Source organism: Rhinolophus ferrumequinum, chromosome 10, assembly GCF_004115265.2.
Source record: "Rhinolophus ferrumequinum isolate MPI-CBG mRhiFer1 chromosome 10, mRhiFer1_v1.p, whole genome shotgun sequence".
Classification (NCBI taxonomy): Eukaryota; Metazoa; Chordata; class Mammalia; order Chiroptera; family Rhinolophidae; genus Rhinolophus; species Rhinolophus ferrumequinum.
In genome coordinates, this window is record NC_046293.1 from 39,435,961 (window position 1) to 39,454,680 (window position 18,720).

Below are 18,720 nucleotides of genomic sequence, written 5' to 3' on the forward strand. Positions count from 1 at the left end.
TATTTTAAAATATTACATGAAATACATTATTCATCTCACGTTTTTAAAATATCTAAGAATATTAAAAATGATCACATTATAAATGCAAGTGTGAAAAGGTAGAAGATAAAAGTGCCTACGCTATTACTGAGTCTTCGTTTTAGACGAGGAAGGCGATATATTTTCTTTTCACTATGAGATTGACCTTGAGGGCCTTCCAGAAACACCACAAACAAGTGGAAGGAGATCGTTCATCACTTATAGATGATGGAGCCAAGGGTACTTGCCGGTGGATTCCCAGACTCCTATTCGTTGGAGATTGAAGAACTGAAACATTGTATCCTGGCCACTGACCACAAACCAGAGGTAAAGGACGTGCAAGGCCTCAGATGACTCAGAACCCAGCACTTCTGAAGTATCCACTGAGCTTATCAGAATCTGTGTGGTACAGAATGCAGGACAGTATAGGAGCATGATGACTTGTTGTTCTAAATAATGTTGAAAAAACTGGGACACTCTCATAAATACAAAAACAGAAGTAAAAAAAAAAGTCTTTCATAACATAGGAATGCAACGAGCAGTGACTAATGTCTTGTGGTTCTTTCTAGGATAATAAAATGTAATGTTTATGGAGTTTGGCTTAAACATGATTTCAGCTATTTCAGGAACACAATCTTGGGCAATCTGTTGACACCCTGGCAAAAGAAGGATCATTCTCAAATAGTAAATCAGTCTTCAGAAGCTAAGGAACCCTGTTTTTTTGAAATAAAGACAACATCACAGATCTGAGTGATCCAAGCCTGAACAAGAGGAAGAATAAGAAGACATTTGTAGCCGAGAATTTTGAAAAGAGATTGGATGGAAATTTTGCAACTGAAAGATCTAATTTGTGGGGTGGGCAGCATTCAGTTTCGTTCTGAATTCTTGGAGTGATCTAAAATTGTTCCCCCTTAACTTGGCTTTTTCCAGGGTTCTCCTTTGGGGTTCATACGCAGTCCCCCAACAGATAAAGGAGTAAGTTAGCAGCCCTACACCTTTGAAATTATTGGCTAGAAATTCTCCTTTACTTTAGTTCAGCCTAGCATCCTTTTAATTCATGAACAATTTTAGACTTTGTTAGAATCATCAGCATTGATTTTATTCCTCTGCTCCTGAGAATTGTGGAATTCCTAGATTCTGTGGGTGACAAATTACTGCATCAGAGCTGTAACAGAAAGGAGTCTATTAAAATAAATGCAAAGACAGCATCACTTGAAATTGTTGAAGTGTCAGGATAGACATGTTCCTAAGGGAAAGAAAATTAGAAATTACCATTTACTTGTAATACATTTTTAAAAAATTAATACTCTCCCAGTGATATTCTGTTCACAAGGATTTGATCAGACTGGTTTCCACTTAGTGTGTTGGTGCATCTTTAGACATCAGCAGGACTCTGGAGTGACATGTCTTTGTGGTACCTTCAGAACCATAAAACCATTGGTCAAGGTCAGAAAACTACTGACAGAGTGGCTCTTCCATTTCATGTGGATGTGCCTTGAGTTCATTTTCAGCGAAGAACAGGCAACATTAATTACGAGTCTTCTTGCTTGGAGCAAATGACCTGCAAGCAAGAAAAAAAAAAGACACATTATTAATATTATATAGAAACACCACAGTTTTATTAAGTCATATACTCTTCTGGCAAAGAAAGAAGAATCCAGTTCAACTACTGCTATCACCAAATGGAAGAGTTGCTACTACAAAACCCACAGACATCAGTCCTAGCAAGTAACCAAGATTAATAAGTTAGCTCTCTGATGAGGAAGTTATCGAAATAAATGACCATTTATCATATATTTTAGTGCCAAATGCTCGGAATTCTTGTTTTCTATTCTAGAGAATACTGTTCTTCTTTATTTATTATTTTCAATGGTATCCCTAAAATATTACAACAACAGCTTAAACATAAATGTCCAAAGGGAGTTGTCCATTAAACATATATTATATATACATACCATTTGGTGATGATACTAGAGGGAGCTTAGAAGACTTTCAATTTGTTTAGGTCAATAGTTTTTCAAGCCACAGTATTACTCCATTTACTCATTTATTCTACAAATGTATTCTACATTTATTCTATAAATAGAGTAAAATAGAATAAAAATTAAACAAATAGATTAAAAACAAAGTGTCTATAATACGTAAGTTATCATAGAAAGTACTATAGAGATGGCTACTTGTCACTCTCTGAGATAAAGGACTTTGTGTTTTAATAGGGTTGTAACACAATATCTGCCAAACCAGGTAGTATATATGGTTAGTGCCACAAAAACAAACTCCAACTGATATACTCTAAGCAGGCTGAACAAAGAAAGGAGTATTTGAAAATGGCACTGACGAATGAGCAAGATTTCAGTGGACACAGAGGGCATTCTAGGTGGGGCATACTCTGAGCAATTGGGTAGAAGCAGGAAAGTCCACAGCATATTTTGAGACTAGCAAGGAAAGTCATTTCTTGGTTTCTATAGGAAAGTACCAGGAGATAAGCTAGGGACATGTATTGTTTGTACAGAAGAAAATAATCTAATTCAACTACTGACTACTAGATGAATAGATAATGTATAAACCATTATGATGGATTAGAGGTTTACAACGGCTAATTCTGAACAAAATTGTCAAGAGGATGAAATTTGTCTTTGGTTTCCTACTCGACCCACTTCAGTACCATAATGCTTTCCTTAAACCTCATTAAAATTTACTTGCAATTCCTCATTTCACGGGTGCTTACCTGTGGTTATCAAAACTCTGGTTATCATCTTCAATTGTAACCTCAGAGATGCTCTCTCTATATGAATTAGAATAAATAGGTTATGAAGGATGAAGCAGGAAATTCCAGCATAAATCAGTGGATGAAGAATTAGGGAAGGAATTAATTAGCCTTCCCAGGTTCCTAAACCTAAAATCAGTTGCTACATAGAGGGTTAACGTTGGCTCTCACTATTACCTAGGACCTTATTTCTTTTCAGGAAGAATTTATTTTTCTCCCACAGCTATGTCAGTCCTTCTGGGAATAAATATCAAACTGTGGAGAAGATGAAAAACAAAACAAAACAAAACAAAACAAAATGGAAAACATTAAGGAAGAAATTCTCAAGTACCTGGTAAGAAAGACTGGAGCAGTTACTACTGGATGATTAGCCCACATCCATTATGAACTAACCTTCTCCCTCCCACAAGAGCTGGAGCATGTAAGCTGATTTATACAGCCACCCTTTCAGCTACACCCTGACAGATGGCTGTGTCACATCTGGCTCACCAGAGGCTAACACAGAAGTCTGCTGGGAAACATCTGGAAAACTTTTTACTTCACTGATGAAAGGAACAGAGGTAGTTGACAATGCTACTTCATGATTTGAACATGAACCTGATACTATAGTGGCAACTGCACTGTGAAAATGAAGAAAATGTCAAGAGAATTTCAGAAATGCCCTATCTGATGTGTTTGAGCTGCTGAACCATCACCAGCTGCCACATTTTCTTGTTATGTGGAAAAGTAAACTCTTTTTCTGTAAGCCACTGTTAGCTGAATTTTCTGTTACTTGAAGCTAAAAGCACTTTTAACAGTAAAAGGCCAACATCAGAATCAACTGAGTATTTTTCTTTAAATAATTATTTATCTTGGGGTTGGGATCAGGGGGGAGTTGGAGTAAGGCACATTACAGAAAACCATGAAAATGCAATTCCAGTTGCTACAGCTCCTTCCCTTAGGGCCCCCGCCCCCATCTCTGGATTAATTTTAGACAAGTGGAGAGGGAGTCTCTCAGTTTTTACCTAAAAATACTTAGTAACCAAAGCTTCACATTCTAAACTGTCCAAACCAGCTTGGAAATATCCACTTTACAATGAAGCACATTATAAACATTATTCACAAGTAAAATTGGAAAAGGGACAAATAATTACTGAACACCTCCTGGGTACAGATATTTTGCTAATATATATATATGTATGTATAATTTCATAAATTTCATATAGCTTTGAGAGATTTAAAAAAATTTAAATCATATTTAATGGGGCAGAATGTACAAGCAATAAAGATACTCATTTCAAGTGTAAAGTTCAATGAGTTTTGATAATTCTTTATATTTATGTAATCACCACTACAATCAAAATAGAGAAAAATTCTTGAATTCTATGTTCTCCACTATCCCTTTGTGATCAATAACCCACATCTCCCAGCCCAAGCAACTACTGCTCTGCTTTCTGTCACGATAGTGTGTTGTATATTTATTTCCTTCCATTTTACTTACTTTGGGTTTAAGTAAGTTTCAGGTGTATAACTTCATAATTTGACATCTGTATACACTATAAACTGATCATCCCCAAAAGTCTAGTTACTATCCATCACCATGCAATTGATCCCTTCATCCCTTTTGCCCACCCCTTAAACTCATTTCTCTCTGGTAACCACCAATCTGTTCTCTGCATCCATAAATTTGTTTTGTTCATTTAGGTTTTTTATTACTATTTGATTCTACATATGAGTGAAATCATGTAATGTTTGTCTTTCTCTGCCTGATTTATTTCATTTAGCATTGTACCCTAAAATTTGATTCATGTGGTTGCAAATGGCAAGCTTTCATTTCTTATAGCTGAGTAGTAGTCCACGTGTGTATGTACCACATCTTCTCTACCCATTCATCCATCGATGGGCACTTAGGTTGTTTCCATATCTTGGCTATTGTAAATAATGCTGCAATAAACATAGGGATGCATACATGTTTTCAAATTAGTGTTTTCATAGTCTTCAGATAAATACCCAGAAGGAGAATTGCTGGATCATATGGCAGCTGTATTCTTAATTTTTTGAGGAGTCTCCATATTATTTTCCATAGTGGATATACTAATTTACATTCCCACCAGCAGTGTCCAAGGATTGCCTTTTCGCCACGTTTTTCTCTGACACTTGTTGTTTCTTGTCTTTTTGGTAATAGCCATTTTAACAGGTGTGAGGAGGTATCTTGTGGTTTTGATTTGCATTTCCCTGAATATTAGTGATGATGAACATATTTTCATGTGCTTATTGGCCATATGTATTAGGTTGGTGCAAACGTAATTGTTGTTTAAAGTTAAAAATAATTGCAAAAACTGCAATTACTTTTGCACCAAACTAAATACATCTTCTTTGGAAAAACGTCTATGCAGATTCTCTGTCCATTTTTTAATCAGATTGCTTTTTGTTGTTGTTGTTGTTGTTGTTGTTGTTGTTATTGAGATGTATGAGTTCTTTATATATTTTGGATATTAACCCCTTATTGGATGCATGACTTGCAAATATCTTTTCCTATTTGGTAGGTTGCCTTTTAATTTTGTTGAGAGTCTCCTTTGCTATGCAGAAGCTTTTTGTGCAGAAGCTTTGCTATGCAGAAGTTCTATTTGTTTATTTTTGCTTTCTTTTTTTTTTCTTTTTGTCTTTGGAGTCAGATCCACAAAAATATTGCTAAGACCTATGTCAAGAAGATTATTACCTATGTTTTCTTCTAGGTATTTTGTGCTTTCATGTCTTATATTCAAGTTTTTTAATCCATTTTGAATTAATTTTTGTGTATGGTATAAGATAGTGATCTAGTTTCATTGTTTTGCATGTGGCAGTCTTGTTTTCCCAACACCATTTATTGAAAACTATTCTTTTTCTCCATTGTATGTTCTTGGCCTCTTTGTCATAAATAATTATACATACATGTATACGTGTGGGTTTTTGGGCTCTCTGTTCCATTCTATTGGTCACTGTGCTTATTTTTGTTCCAGTATCATACTGTTTTGATTACTATAGCTTTGCAGTATAGTTTGCAATTGTGGACCATGATACTTCCAGCTTTGTTCTTCTTTTGCAAGATAGCTTTGATTATTCAGAGTCCTTTGTGGTTCCATACAAATTTTACAATTAATTTTTTTAGTTCTGTGAAATATATACAAATTTTACAATTAATTTTTTTAGTTCTGTGAAATATTCATTGGAATTTTGATAGAGATTGCATTGAATCTATAGATTGCTTTGGGTAGTAGTGGCATTTTAACAATACTAATTCTTCTAATCCATGAGCAAAGAATATGTTTTCATTTATTTGTGTCTTCTTCGATTTCTTTCATCATTATCTTACAGTTTTCAACGTACAGGACTTTCACTTCTTTGGTTAAATTTATTCCTAAGTATTTTTTGATACAATTGTAAATAGGATTGTTTTCTCAATTCTTCTTTCTGAGAGTTCATTATTGGTATATAGAAACACCAGTTTTCTGTATCTTGATTTTGTATTTTGCCACTTCACTGAATTCATTTATTAGTTCCAAGTCTTTGGTGGAGTCTTGAGGGTTTTTTATTTATCAAATTGTCATCTGCAAATAGTGACAGCTGTACTTCTCCTTTTTGATTTGGATCCTTTTTATGTCTTTTGCCTAATTGCTGGGGCTAAGACTTCCAATACTATGTGGAATAAAAGTGGCAAAAGTGGGTATCCTTGTCTTTTTCCTGATCTTAGAGGAAAAGCTTTCAGCTTTTTACCATTGAGTATAATGTTAGCTGTGGGTTTGCCATATATAGTCTTTATTATGTTGAGGTACATTACACCTATGGCCACTTTGTTAAGAGTTTTTATCATAAGTGGGTGTTGAATTTTATTAAATAATTTTTCTGTGTGTTTATTTTTTATTCTTTATTTTGTTAATGTGGTGTGTCACATTGATTGATTTGTGAATATTGAAACATCTCTGCATCCCTGGATTAAATCTCACTTGATTGTTCTGTATAACCCTTTTAATGTATTGTTCTATTTGGTTTGCTAATACCATCTTTCCCCGAAAATAAGACCTAGCCGGACAGTCAGCTCTAATGTGTCTTTTGGAGCAAAAATTAATATAAGACCCAGTCTTATTTTACTATAATAAAGGACCCGGTCTTTAGTATAATATAATGTAATATGATATAATATAATATAATATAATATAATATAATATAATATAATATAATATAATATAATATAATACCAGGTCTTATATTAATTTTTGCTCCAAAAGACGCATTAGAGCTGATTGTCTGGCTAGGTCTTATTTTCGGGGAAGCATGGTATTTTTGTTGAGGGTTTTTGTATCTATTTTCATCAAGGATATTAGCTTGTAATTTTCTTTTTCCGTGGTGTCGTTTTCTGATTTGGGTATCAGAAAATACTGGACTAATGAGCTGTGTTTAGAAGTAGTCCTTCTTCTTCAAGTTTTTGGAAGAGTTTGAGAAATATATGTATTAATTCTCCTGTGAGTGTACTCATATGACAAAATCACCAGTGAAGCCATCTGGTCCTGGACTTTTGTTTGTTGGGAAGTTTTTTATTATTGATTCAATCTCCTTACTATAATTGGTCTATTCTGCATTCTATTTCTTCATGAGTCAGTCATGGGAGACTGTATATTTCTAGGAATTTATCAATTTCTTCAAGGTTGTCAAATTTGTTGGCATATGCCGTGTTTCCCCGAAAATAAGACCTAACTGGAAAATAAGCCCTAGCATGATTTTTCAGGATGACATCCCCCGAACATAAGCCGTAATGCATCTTTTGGAGCAAAGATTGATATAAGACCCAGTCTTATTTTCAGGGAAACACAGTACTTGTTTGTAGCAGTCTCATGATTGTTTGTATTTCTGTCGTATCAGTTGTGACTTCTCTTTCATTTCTGATTTTATTTATTTGAACTCTTTCATTTTTTTCTTGGTGAGTCTAGCTAAAGGGCTGTCAATTTGGTTTACTTTATCAATGAACCAGCTCTTAGTTTCATTGTTTTTTTTTCTATTGTCTTTTTAGTCTGTATTTCATTTATTTCCACACTGATTTTTATTATTTCTTTTCCTCTATTAGCTTTGGTCCTCATTTGTTCTTTTTTCACATAGTTTTTTTTAGTTATAAAGTTATTTATTTCAGATTTTTTCTTGGTTCTTGAGATAGGCCTGCATTGCTATGCACTTTCCTCTTAGAACTGCTTTTGCTTCATCCCATAGATATTGGTATGTCAGAGTTGTTTTCATTTGTCTTTAGGTATTTTGTGATTTCTCTGATGACTCATTATTCTTTAGGTATTTTGTGATTTCTCTGATGACTCATTATTTGGTAGCACATTGTTTAATCTCCACTTTTTTCAGTAATTTTTTCTTGTAATTTATATCTACCATTGTGGTTAGGAAAAACACTTGATATGACTTTAATCGTCTTGAATTTACTGAGATTTGCTATGTGGTTTAACATGTGATCTCTCCTGAAGAACTTTCCATGTGCCCTTAGAAGAATGTGTACTGCTTTTTGATAATGGAATGTTTTATATATGTCAAGTTCATCTATTGAGAGATAATTTTTTTTTTAATCTTCACCAGACTCTATTGCTCCTTTTCTAATGAAAATTCTGAGAGTCAGGACATTAAGTGATTTGTCCTTACTCCTCTAGTAAGAGGCAGAACTAAGATTCACACTCAGATATGCTTATGTTCTTTTCATTACCACGATGTCTCTGTCATAATTTTAATCTTGATGGTTTGACTCTTCATATTTATTTAATTACAAAGTAGTAGAAAATTCAAAACTATGTAAATCATAAGGTATTTAAGAATGAAAATGCAGATGGAATAGCAGATAAATTCAGCTTCCAAACCAGCTCTTCTTGCTCCAAGTTTCTTATACAAAATCTAGTAGTTTTATATTTTAACACAATTGATATTGCCATTCAGTTTCTGATATTTTAGGTCACAGATGATTCACTAATCCATTCAAATAAATTTGGAGAACATGGTGTGGAATTCTACATTTGATTGTGAAATCTGTGATTCATGGAGCTTATTTTAGAGCTTAATTTTGAAATGAGAAAACTGAGCTTCAGGAATATTTGTGAGTTAGTTATTTCAAGATACAACTAGGCTATTGCAAGCTTCTTGACATCTACAATAATATTGTTTTTACTATGTCATAATTCTGGATCTTCTACTTGCTGGCTAGGTACGTTCAACAAGCTACTTAACTTCTTAAACATCTCTTATTGTTTTTCCCCTTCCGACAAAAAAGGATGATAGTAATATATTTGTGGTTTAGTTGTAAGAGCTATTCCTTTCCCCCCTCCAAAACAAAAATCAAAAAACAAAATCCTGAGTTTGATTAGGTAGTCACCCTCTTCCACACAGTTTTAGTAGTAGCCCCATTTTCAAGAATGTATCTTTAATAGTCTAAATCAAGCTTAGGAAACCATCCCCTTGTCAGTAGTTGATATAGGGGTGAATACAGGCTCTAGTTCTGACCATCGATACTTGAGAGAACATCTGATGAGGGAATAATTCTGCCAGTGAAATATTAGTAGAACTTAAAATGGTATTACCAAATAGGATGTGTCGGGGGGAATTACAGGCCAGTATACCGTATAGACACAAAATTTCTTAACAAAATATTTCTTAAGAAAATCCAACAATATATCAAAAGGATAATACATCGTGTCCCAATAGGGTTCCTCCCAGGAATGCAAGATTGGTTGAATCTTTGAAAATCAAACAATGGAAATCACCTTATTAATAAAATTAAGTGTAAAAATCATGTTATCATTTTAGTAGTTGGAAAAAAAAGTTACCTAATGAATTCAGCAGCTACTTGTGATAAAAACTCTCAGCAAATAAATAATGAAATGAAACTTCTCGATGTTATGAAGGCAGTTATAAAAGCAGTAAAACAAAACAGTCTGTTATAGAAACAGACTACATACAGGTAACATCATGGCATGAGAGAAGTTTCTGGGGTGAGGGTAATGTTCTGCATCTTGATAGATGTTTAGGTTACATAGATACAGTCATTTGTCAAAACTTCAGTGTTCACTTAAAATTTGCAAATTTTGTTGTTTATCAATTATGTCATGAAAGAAATAAATACTGTAAAATTTTGAACTTTAATTAAAGAAAAGCATGCTGAAGTATTTAGGGAAGACTGCACTAATATCTGTTATGTACTTTGAAACGTACCAAAAAATCAGATGAATTGATGAACATAGAGTAGAATGGATAGACAGATGACTATGCAGCCTAGATAATATAATGCTGGTTGTAGAATCTGTGTGGTGGGCAGCAGCAGCCCATGTGTCTAACCTAAAAATAAACTAACATCAGAAAGGTTCTATTAACTTATTATTGAAACCTCTGTTTAATGGAAAATCTTTCAGGCTGTGCAACCCAGGAAATGCCTGCCTTTGCTCAACCTGTCAGAATCTCCACTTTAGCACAGAGCCATTTGCAATGGCACCTGATGAGAAAGACATGTTCCCTGACAATGCACTAGAGAGAGCAATTCCCCAGGTCTATTCTCATAAACAGACGAAACAGGCTTCTGGCTCATTGCTGAACACCAGCTAATGACAGAACCATCTGGGAAGCGGAGTATAGAATCTCTATTTTTCCAAGAATCAAAGCAAGGTGGAACATTATTGAATGAAACCACGGATGTTATTCATAAAATCTCGGCCACATGAGGCATATTGATTTCCAGTGTAAGGATGAGTTGGCCATCTTTGGCCTTTCAGGAAAATGACCACAGATTAAGATGACGAAGAACAGATGCCACTATATGAAGCTTCAATTAGAAAACCCTAAATGGGCTTAATTGGCAAGACAGCCATAACAACTGTGTCCTGCCACAGAGTGAAGGAAGGATGACAAGTGTTTTAATGTGGTGAAGACAAATCCCAGGTCTAGGTGCTTCGGAAGAAATAATTGGCCAGGTCTGAAGGAATCAATCTCGCCAATAATAACCAAATTCCAGGAAGACCTTAAATTTGAAAAATTTCCATGTTGGAATTAGGTTTGCAAACAAAAAAACTATTTTAAATGTTTTCTTAGAAGAGTTCCTTAGTGAGCATATCCATACCTAGCAGGGCTTGAGAAGGCATAGACTTGGATCTGCCCCTGCCTCTTCTAGAAGGCTCCGCCTCCCTTTTTCTATCCCTCCTTCTCTTTTAGCAACCCTTCCCTTCCTACTACCCCAAAGCCTCATCTTCTCATACATTCCAGGCAATGTTTACATATATACATATATAGATCATGTATATACATAATGTCCCAGACTATACCACATATATGTTTAATGAATTCAGCAGCTGCCTATGATAAAATCTCTCAGCAAATAAATAATAAAATGAAACTTCTCAATGTAATGAAGGGCAATTACAAAAACTGTTCAACAATATACATAATGGTAACATGGCATGAGAGAGGTTTTTGGGGCGAGAGTAATGTTCTACGTCTTGATAGATATTTAGGTTACATAGATATAGTCATTGTCAAAACTTAGGAGTTCACTGAAAAAATATATATGTATATATTCACATTTATAAGTGACAACTGACTACTAATGTTGAACTATTTGTCTTTATGAAAAAAATCTACAGTGTTTCAGTTAGTGAAATTGGTATCACTAATGATTAAATTTCAGGCATCAGTGACAAGTTGGAAAAATATTGACAGCAAAAAACAATCCACACACTCACTTATTTATAAGGTTGTTATTAACACCCCCTCTTTGAATATAGTTTTGTAATTTAGGATGAGGAATAAAAGGAAACATGAGTCAGATTTCCTTCCTTCCAAGAGTTTACAAACACAGGAGTTAAGATATATACATAACTAACTAAATATTCAATCAGTGCCGAATACAGAGCATGTGATTTTAAGTGATCATATATTCCGTAGAAGTTCAGGGGATGGAGCGAGAACTTCTAAATGAGGCGGTCATGGAAGGCTTCAGGGAAGAGGTTAATAATGAGTTGTCTATGAAGAAGTCAACTGATGAAGCTAGGAATAAGGAAGACAGTCTGGGTGGGGAAAATACAGTGAGCAAACGTGTGGAGGAAAGTCAGGTTTGGAGAGTGGGCATCACTCATTCTTACCTGAGTGATCCTCGAAGAGTGTTTCAACTTACACACTCTTCTGCAGAACAGTCAAGGGAACTGTTCTTTAGTATTATCTGTTCTCTGATTTGGCAGCTCTGGCACTAGCTAAAAGTCCCTATATTTTTCTTCTTTCTATTACTTTGTGTTTGTTTGTTTGTTTGTTGTTCATTTTTGAACACTGCCCTTTTTTAAATTAAAATTTACTGAGGTGACAATGGTTAGTAAAATTACATAGGTTTCAAGTGTACACTTCTGTAATACATCATCGATATATCATATTGTGTGTTCACCACCCAGAGTCAGTTCTCCTTCCATCACCATATAGTTGACCCCATTTACCCTCTTCTACCACCCCCTTCCCCCTTCCCCCCTTCCCCTCTGATACCCACTGAACTATTGTCCATGTCTTATGAGTTTTTGTTTCTTTTCATATAAGACATAAACTCTCTCGGGAGCCATGGTCTACTAATTTATACATGTCAAGTTTGAGTTACATTTTAAAAACAGCAAATATACTTGAGGCAAACCAATCCTTTAAAGCCCTAGTTGTGCTTTCTTTCTCCTTGATGAAATCAAATTAAATTCTATACATTCCCTCTGAAGTTACCAGTCTTTTTATTTTATTTCTTTAATAAAGAGGTAAACATTATTCTTCACTGCAGTCTCAAAATAAGCTCCAGAGATTATCTAATCAACACTTGTTTCCAGGGATTAGTGTACTTGTTTTGTTTCATAAACAAAAATAAGTAATACTAGTGATAATTAATAGTTTTATAAATGAGTAGCAACTTTGAATAATCTGGTCTTAAAATAATTACGAGGAAATTAATTTTGTTCATTATTGTAGTTATTTAGATAGGGAATTTTATTTGTATGACAAGGATTTAAAAGCTTTGTCCTCTAAACTAACTAAAGGCTGTGAGAAATCATTTTTGAGAAGATGATTATCATTTTTGGTATTATTTTTAGGTCTAAAGGTGTCATAAATCATAGCATGTAGGACCTCTATTCAGGGAACATTCACTCAAAATTTAATAGGCAATGCCTAGTTTTAGCATATTTATATCTTCCTGACCTGCACACACAGACACTTCAAGCCAGAAGGGGAGCAGGAAGGAAAAATCTTGGGCTTGGAATTAGACATTCACTAGCTGTTTGACTTTTGACAGTTTACCTAATTTTTCTAAGCCTCGGTTTCTCTGAATGCAAAGTAGAGGTCTAAGTGCCTACCACATATGGGTGTTGGGAGGATTGGGTGACATAAAGTCTAAAAAGCAGCAGCAGAGAACCCACACAGGCAAGCATTCTGGGAGAAACTATTTTCTGAAGCTGATAATAATCAGGGCTCATGTCTCTGAAATAGTAACTTACTCAGATTTTCAGGGTGACATGTGAGTTCCAGGTCCACTTATACAGCAGTTCCCTTGGTGAGACATTTTTTCACTTTCTGGAATTAAAAAAAAAAAAAAAAAAAAAAAAAAAAAAAAAAAAAAAAAAAACCTATGAAAATAATGCTGGTGCAAGAAAACTTTCTCATAATGTAATTCGAACCAATCTTTTCAGAACACTTACGAAGGGCACAGGGTTATTTGCTTCTGCATAATGCTATGCATTACCCCACCAAATACTGTTAGCTTTATTTCTTTCTTATCCTCATTAATATAATATTTTTAAACCTATACAAAACATTCATAAAATTCAAAATCAGAGACATGGAATTCTAAGTTTCTTAAAGCTTCATCTTATTCACATAAAGATATTTTTTTCTAAAATAATATTATAAAAACTCAATCTCAGACTTCCCCTAAGCCAATTCACCATTTAAACAGAGCTCTCCATTCCCAACATATAACTCATGTTGACCAGGAGTCCCACTGAATTCTGGCTTAGTAGGTCTACCCACTCTTTCACTCCCATGCTGTACTGGTATATGCACCAAGACACAGTTGTGTTTGTTCCCAAACCTGTTTATGTTAGTTCAATTTATTATTATTATTTCACAGTTCAATTAAATATTACAAAAGCCTATGAACCATGAGTGAGAAAATGATGTTGCTATGAAAGTTGAGTAGAATTTTTGGAAAGGCTCAATAAACATAAATGACAATAAAAATCATAATCAGTTAGGTGGAGGCAGACAAATGTAAACAAATTAGGGGGAAAAATAGTAAATATCTAGGATTCTGTACTCAGAGTAATTTTCCTTTTTAAAGTTCCTGCTTCACAGTAAAGAAATACAACCAAGGACATTATAAGTGATAGATAATTGGTATGGTTAATGAAGGGGAAACAACACTGACTTTCAAACAGTGAGCCCATACTCAAAGAAAATGTTTTAAATCCACCAAAGGAAAAAAAAAAAAAACACAAAAACTATATATGAAGATTCATTCATATGTTTTAACACAAAGTGCTATTTGTTGATTTTTTTGTAGTGGTATATTTTTCTTCCATTCTCTTTACCTTTTGTGTACCTACAAGGGTATCTTCTTTGTGCTTATCAAGTTTACGTAAAACATCTTATAGTTATAAGTCTATATTAAGCTGATAGCAACTTCCATCTCAGGCAAAAACTCTACACTTTTACTTCTTCCCCAGCCCCACATTTAATGCTATTGATGTCACACTTTACATCTTTTTATACTTTTATCCAGTAACCAATTATTTTTTAAATTTGTATCTTTTAACTTTTGTTCTAGATATAAAAGTGATTTATGAACCACCATTACAGTATTAGAGTATTATGAATTTGACTATATATTTACCTTTATCAGTGAGTTTTATACTTTCGTATGTTTTCATGTTGTTACTTAGCATCCTTTCATTTCAACTTGAAGATCTCCCTTTAGCATTTCTTGTGAAGCGCTCTAGTGGTGATGAACTCAGCTTTTGTTTGTCTGGAATAGATTTATTTTTTCACAGGTAAATATCCAGTTGTTCCAGCAGCATTTGTTGAAAAGAGGATCTTTGCTCCATTGTATTGCCTTTGATCCTTTGTCAATGATCTGCCAACTATATTTATGTGGGTCTATTTCTAGGTTCTCTATTCTATTCCATTGATCTATTTGTGTATTCTTTCACCAATACATCACTGTCTTGATTACTGTAGCTTCATAGTAAGTCCTGAAGTTGGGTAATGTCAGTCTTCCAACTTGGTTCTTCTCCAAAGCTGAGTTGGCTATTGTGAGTCTTTTGCCTCTCCAGATACTCTTTGGAATAAGTTTGTCAACGTCCAAAAAATGCCTTGCTGGGATTTTTATTGCAATTGATTGTATCTGTAGAACAAGTTGGAAAGAACTGACATCTTGACAATATTGAGTTTTCCTAATTATAAACAAAGAATGTCTCTCTATTTAGTAATTCTTTGATGGCTTTCATCAGAATTTTATAGTTTTCCTTATATAGATTTCTGCAAAATTGTCTCAAAACAGCACAACACATTGGGTAGGATACTTGCTATTTCTCTAGCTTTTGGTGGTTTCACCTTTTTCTAGGTAAATGCAATTTACGTAAACTATTGCCTTGACTATTATTATTGATTTAGGAAGAAAACAACCTGCTAATTAGTATCTTTAGGTAGCATATTGTTAGACTAGAATTTTAAGAGTTTGTTATTTAAACCAAAAAAATATCACTATTTTAAAGTGTATTGTTTCTCCATAGGCAGCTAGAATATGTTATGGTTAGTAATGTTGTCTCTAAAAAGAGATATTCAGAATGGGATTCTGAATTCCTGACCATATACGTCCCACGGTCTCCAGCACCACAGCTACTTCCCTGAAGAATGTGTACATAGAAGATCCTACAGGAAGCTGCATACCTTCGATTAGCAGCTGGTGCTTTCTCCCAGATCTCTATGTAGTCTCATACCCTGGTGTATTAGTTGCGGTTAGCTCTAAAGAAACAGAACCAAGAGGATGTGTATATACATAGAGAGAGATTTATTTTAAGAAATTGTCTCATTCAATTATGGAGGCTGGCAAGTCCAAACTCTGCTGGGTGGGCCATCAGGCTGGAGATTCAGGAAAAGCCAATGCTCTAGTTCAAGGCCAAAGGCCAAATGCCATTTACTGGCAGAATTTCTTTTTGCTCAAGGGGGGTCAATCTTTTGTTCTATTCAGACCTTTAAATGACTGGAGAAGCCCACCCACATAAAGGACTATCCACTGTACTCAAAATCCACTAATTTAAATCTTAATTGCTCTTTTTAAAGGTTTAAAAAAGGAAGAAAGAAAATCTTAGTATATAAATCTCTGCTGATTCTTTCAGGATAAATTACTAAAGTGGAATTATTGAGTCAAAATGCCTATCCATTTAAAGAATTGTATCATTTATTTCAACACCTGCCAAACAGTCAATATATAATATGAAAGTTCCTATTATGCTTACAGAGAGAGCAAGAATAATTTAATTTGAAGATGGGGACTCTTTATTGAAATAAAGTTTGGTAAAGTCACAAAGGGGCAGAACAGTAAATAATAATGGGAGAAGAATCACCTTCAGAAGTGTAGGAAATGGCTTCCTGACCAGATTAAAGTTTTTCCTACTCCAACAAGGTAAATAAAGTTTGTGTGACAGAATGCTTCTGCATTTGTTTGTTTAAGTTACCTGGAGGCTGGTACTGTTGTCTGAAAATGGAGAATTAAAGAAGCTGCTCACAATGTTCATTATTGACTCAGTAACGAACTTCTCCAGGAAGGTGTCTGCATGTTTCCTGTCTGTGGTTGCAAACCAGGTGTTGCAAACTGGAGGGAAAAAATAAACAACTTTATATGTTCCATCACATCTTTGAATTACAACTCAATACTAGAACCTTCTAAAAATCATCCTGAAATAGTTATTTGTAACATTTCTTCTGCTCTAATTGCAAAGCCATGTACAAAATAATGAAACTAGACTCCTATCTGTCCCCATGTACCAAAATAAATTCAAAATGGATCAAAGACCTAAACATAAGACTTGAAACAATAAAGTGCATAAAAGAAAGCATAGGTAATAAACTTATGGACCTTGGGTTTAGAGAGGATTTTATGAATTTGACCTCAAAGGCAAGGGAAGTAAAAGCAAAAATAAATGAATGGGACTATATCAACTAAAGAGATTCTGCACAGCAAAAGAAACCATCAACAAAACAAAGAGGCAACCAACCAAATGGGAGAAAATATTTGCAAACCACACCTCCGATAACAGGCTAATATCCAAAACATAAAGAACTCATACAGCTCAACAATAAAAAAATAAACAATCCAATTTAAAAATGGGCAGAGGACCTAAACAGACATTTCTCTCAAGACAACACACAAACGGCAAACAGATAGATGAAAAACTGCTCAACTTTACTAGCTATTAGGAAAATGCAAATCAAATCCACAATGAGATACCACCTCTCATCTGTTAGAATGGCTATTATCAACAAGACAAGCATTGGAGAGGCTGTGGAGAAAAAGGAACACTCACACACTCCTGGAAGTTGCTTTGAATAGACAGATTTCTGCCTAAAATCCATTAAAATGTTATTATTCTTCAAAAAAATAAAAAATAAAATAAACGTTAACCTCAACCCAAAATGCCCTCACTGAAACATCAGAATAATGTTTGACCAAATATCTAGGCACCATGGCCCAGCCAACTTGACACATAAAATTAACCATCACACCTGGCACACTGCCCTGGTCCTTCTGACTTTCGTACAAAGTTAGATACAGGCAGATCCGAAGGTCTTCTTGGCTTTCCAGTAGCCACACAATAACTACAGAGATCCAAATTATGTTTTTTTCTGAAAAGACCTAAGAGATCTGAGATCAGAGCAGTCAGAGAAAGATGGTAGAAATCATCGCTTGGGTCCTCTTCCATTTTAACCTTTATTCCTGCCCCTGTGATCTCTGTCTCTTTCCTGTATAAATTCTGATCCCATTTTGTGTTCCTTGAAGAATCCATATCAGAACCTCATCTTGGGAGTAGAGTGAGATCTGGATTGACTGGAGGTCCTCTGGGAGGTGATAGTGTGCTTGAATTGGACGCTCACGTCACAAAGCTTGGTACCAGGAACTTGCAGAGCAGCAGTGGTCTAGCCAGGGTGCTGGCAGTAAAGAGGCGCATAAGCTGTAGATCATTTTAAAACAGTCATAAAACTGATTAAATGTTGGTCTGCTTTTTTATTATAACCATATGCTGGTAATTCTAAACAAGGTTCAATAATATAATACCGTCGCCCACCAAAAAAAAGAAAGAAAACAAAAACCTCCCATAACCCATCTCTTTAGCCGCTACTATGACAGAGGCTTTTAGCTCTTCTGTAAACATGCTCTAAAAGCAGAATTCTTATGTCGACCCCAACACGTGCAGATGGGAAATTCTCGTAAATTACAGCATCTGTCTCCAACCCATGAATTCCTGCTCCTTCTGGCAGGAGAGGTGGCTGTAGGGGGAGACTGTAGAGGGAGGGTAGAGGGAGACTGTAATTCACTTTTCTAGAGTCAAACTAAAGCCCCAGGAAAAAAAAAAAAGGCAAGAAGAACTGAATTCACAGTGTGAAATTAACTTTTTGTTTCATTTACTGAAAAACCTACATAGGTGTATTTAATCATGAATGTATATACATGCAATAATTGTAATTTATATCAGGTATGAATCAGTCTACAAAATCAGGTGTTCATTCACATATCTGTGGATGCAAAATGGGCCGCATACTAAACCTGACAAGCTCAGGGGAGGCCCACAATGGTGGGCCTTACAAACCCAGAGACAGAAAGTAACCACACGGTGGTCTGAAAGTAAAAATTCCTAACTAAAAGCCGGTCATGGTGGGTA

The 18,720-nt window shown here is 34.8% G+C and overlaps 1 long non-coding RNA gene across 1 annotated transcript; it reads right to left on the reverse strand.

The window, feature by feature from the left end:
• Positions 1 to 1,375: 1,375 nt before the first annotated feature.
• LOC117029309 (uncharacterized) lies at positions 1,376 to 16,623 on the reverse strand. The gene is made up of 5 exons (XR_004424204.1): positions 16,519 to 16,623; positions 14,676 to 14,807; positions 13,282 to 13,357; positions 2,747 to 2,803; positions 1,376 to 1,579 (listed from the first exon to the last, which is right to left on the reverse strand). It is a non-coding gene; the product is annotated as an uncharacterized LOC117029309 (long non-coding RNA).
• Positions 16,624 to 18,720: the final 2,097 nt, after the last annotated feature.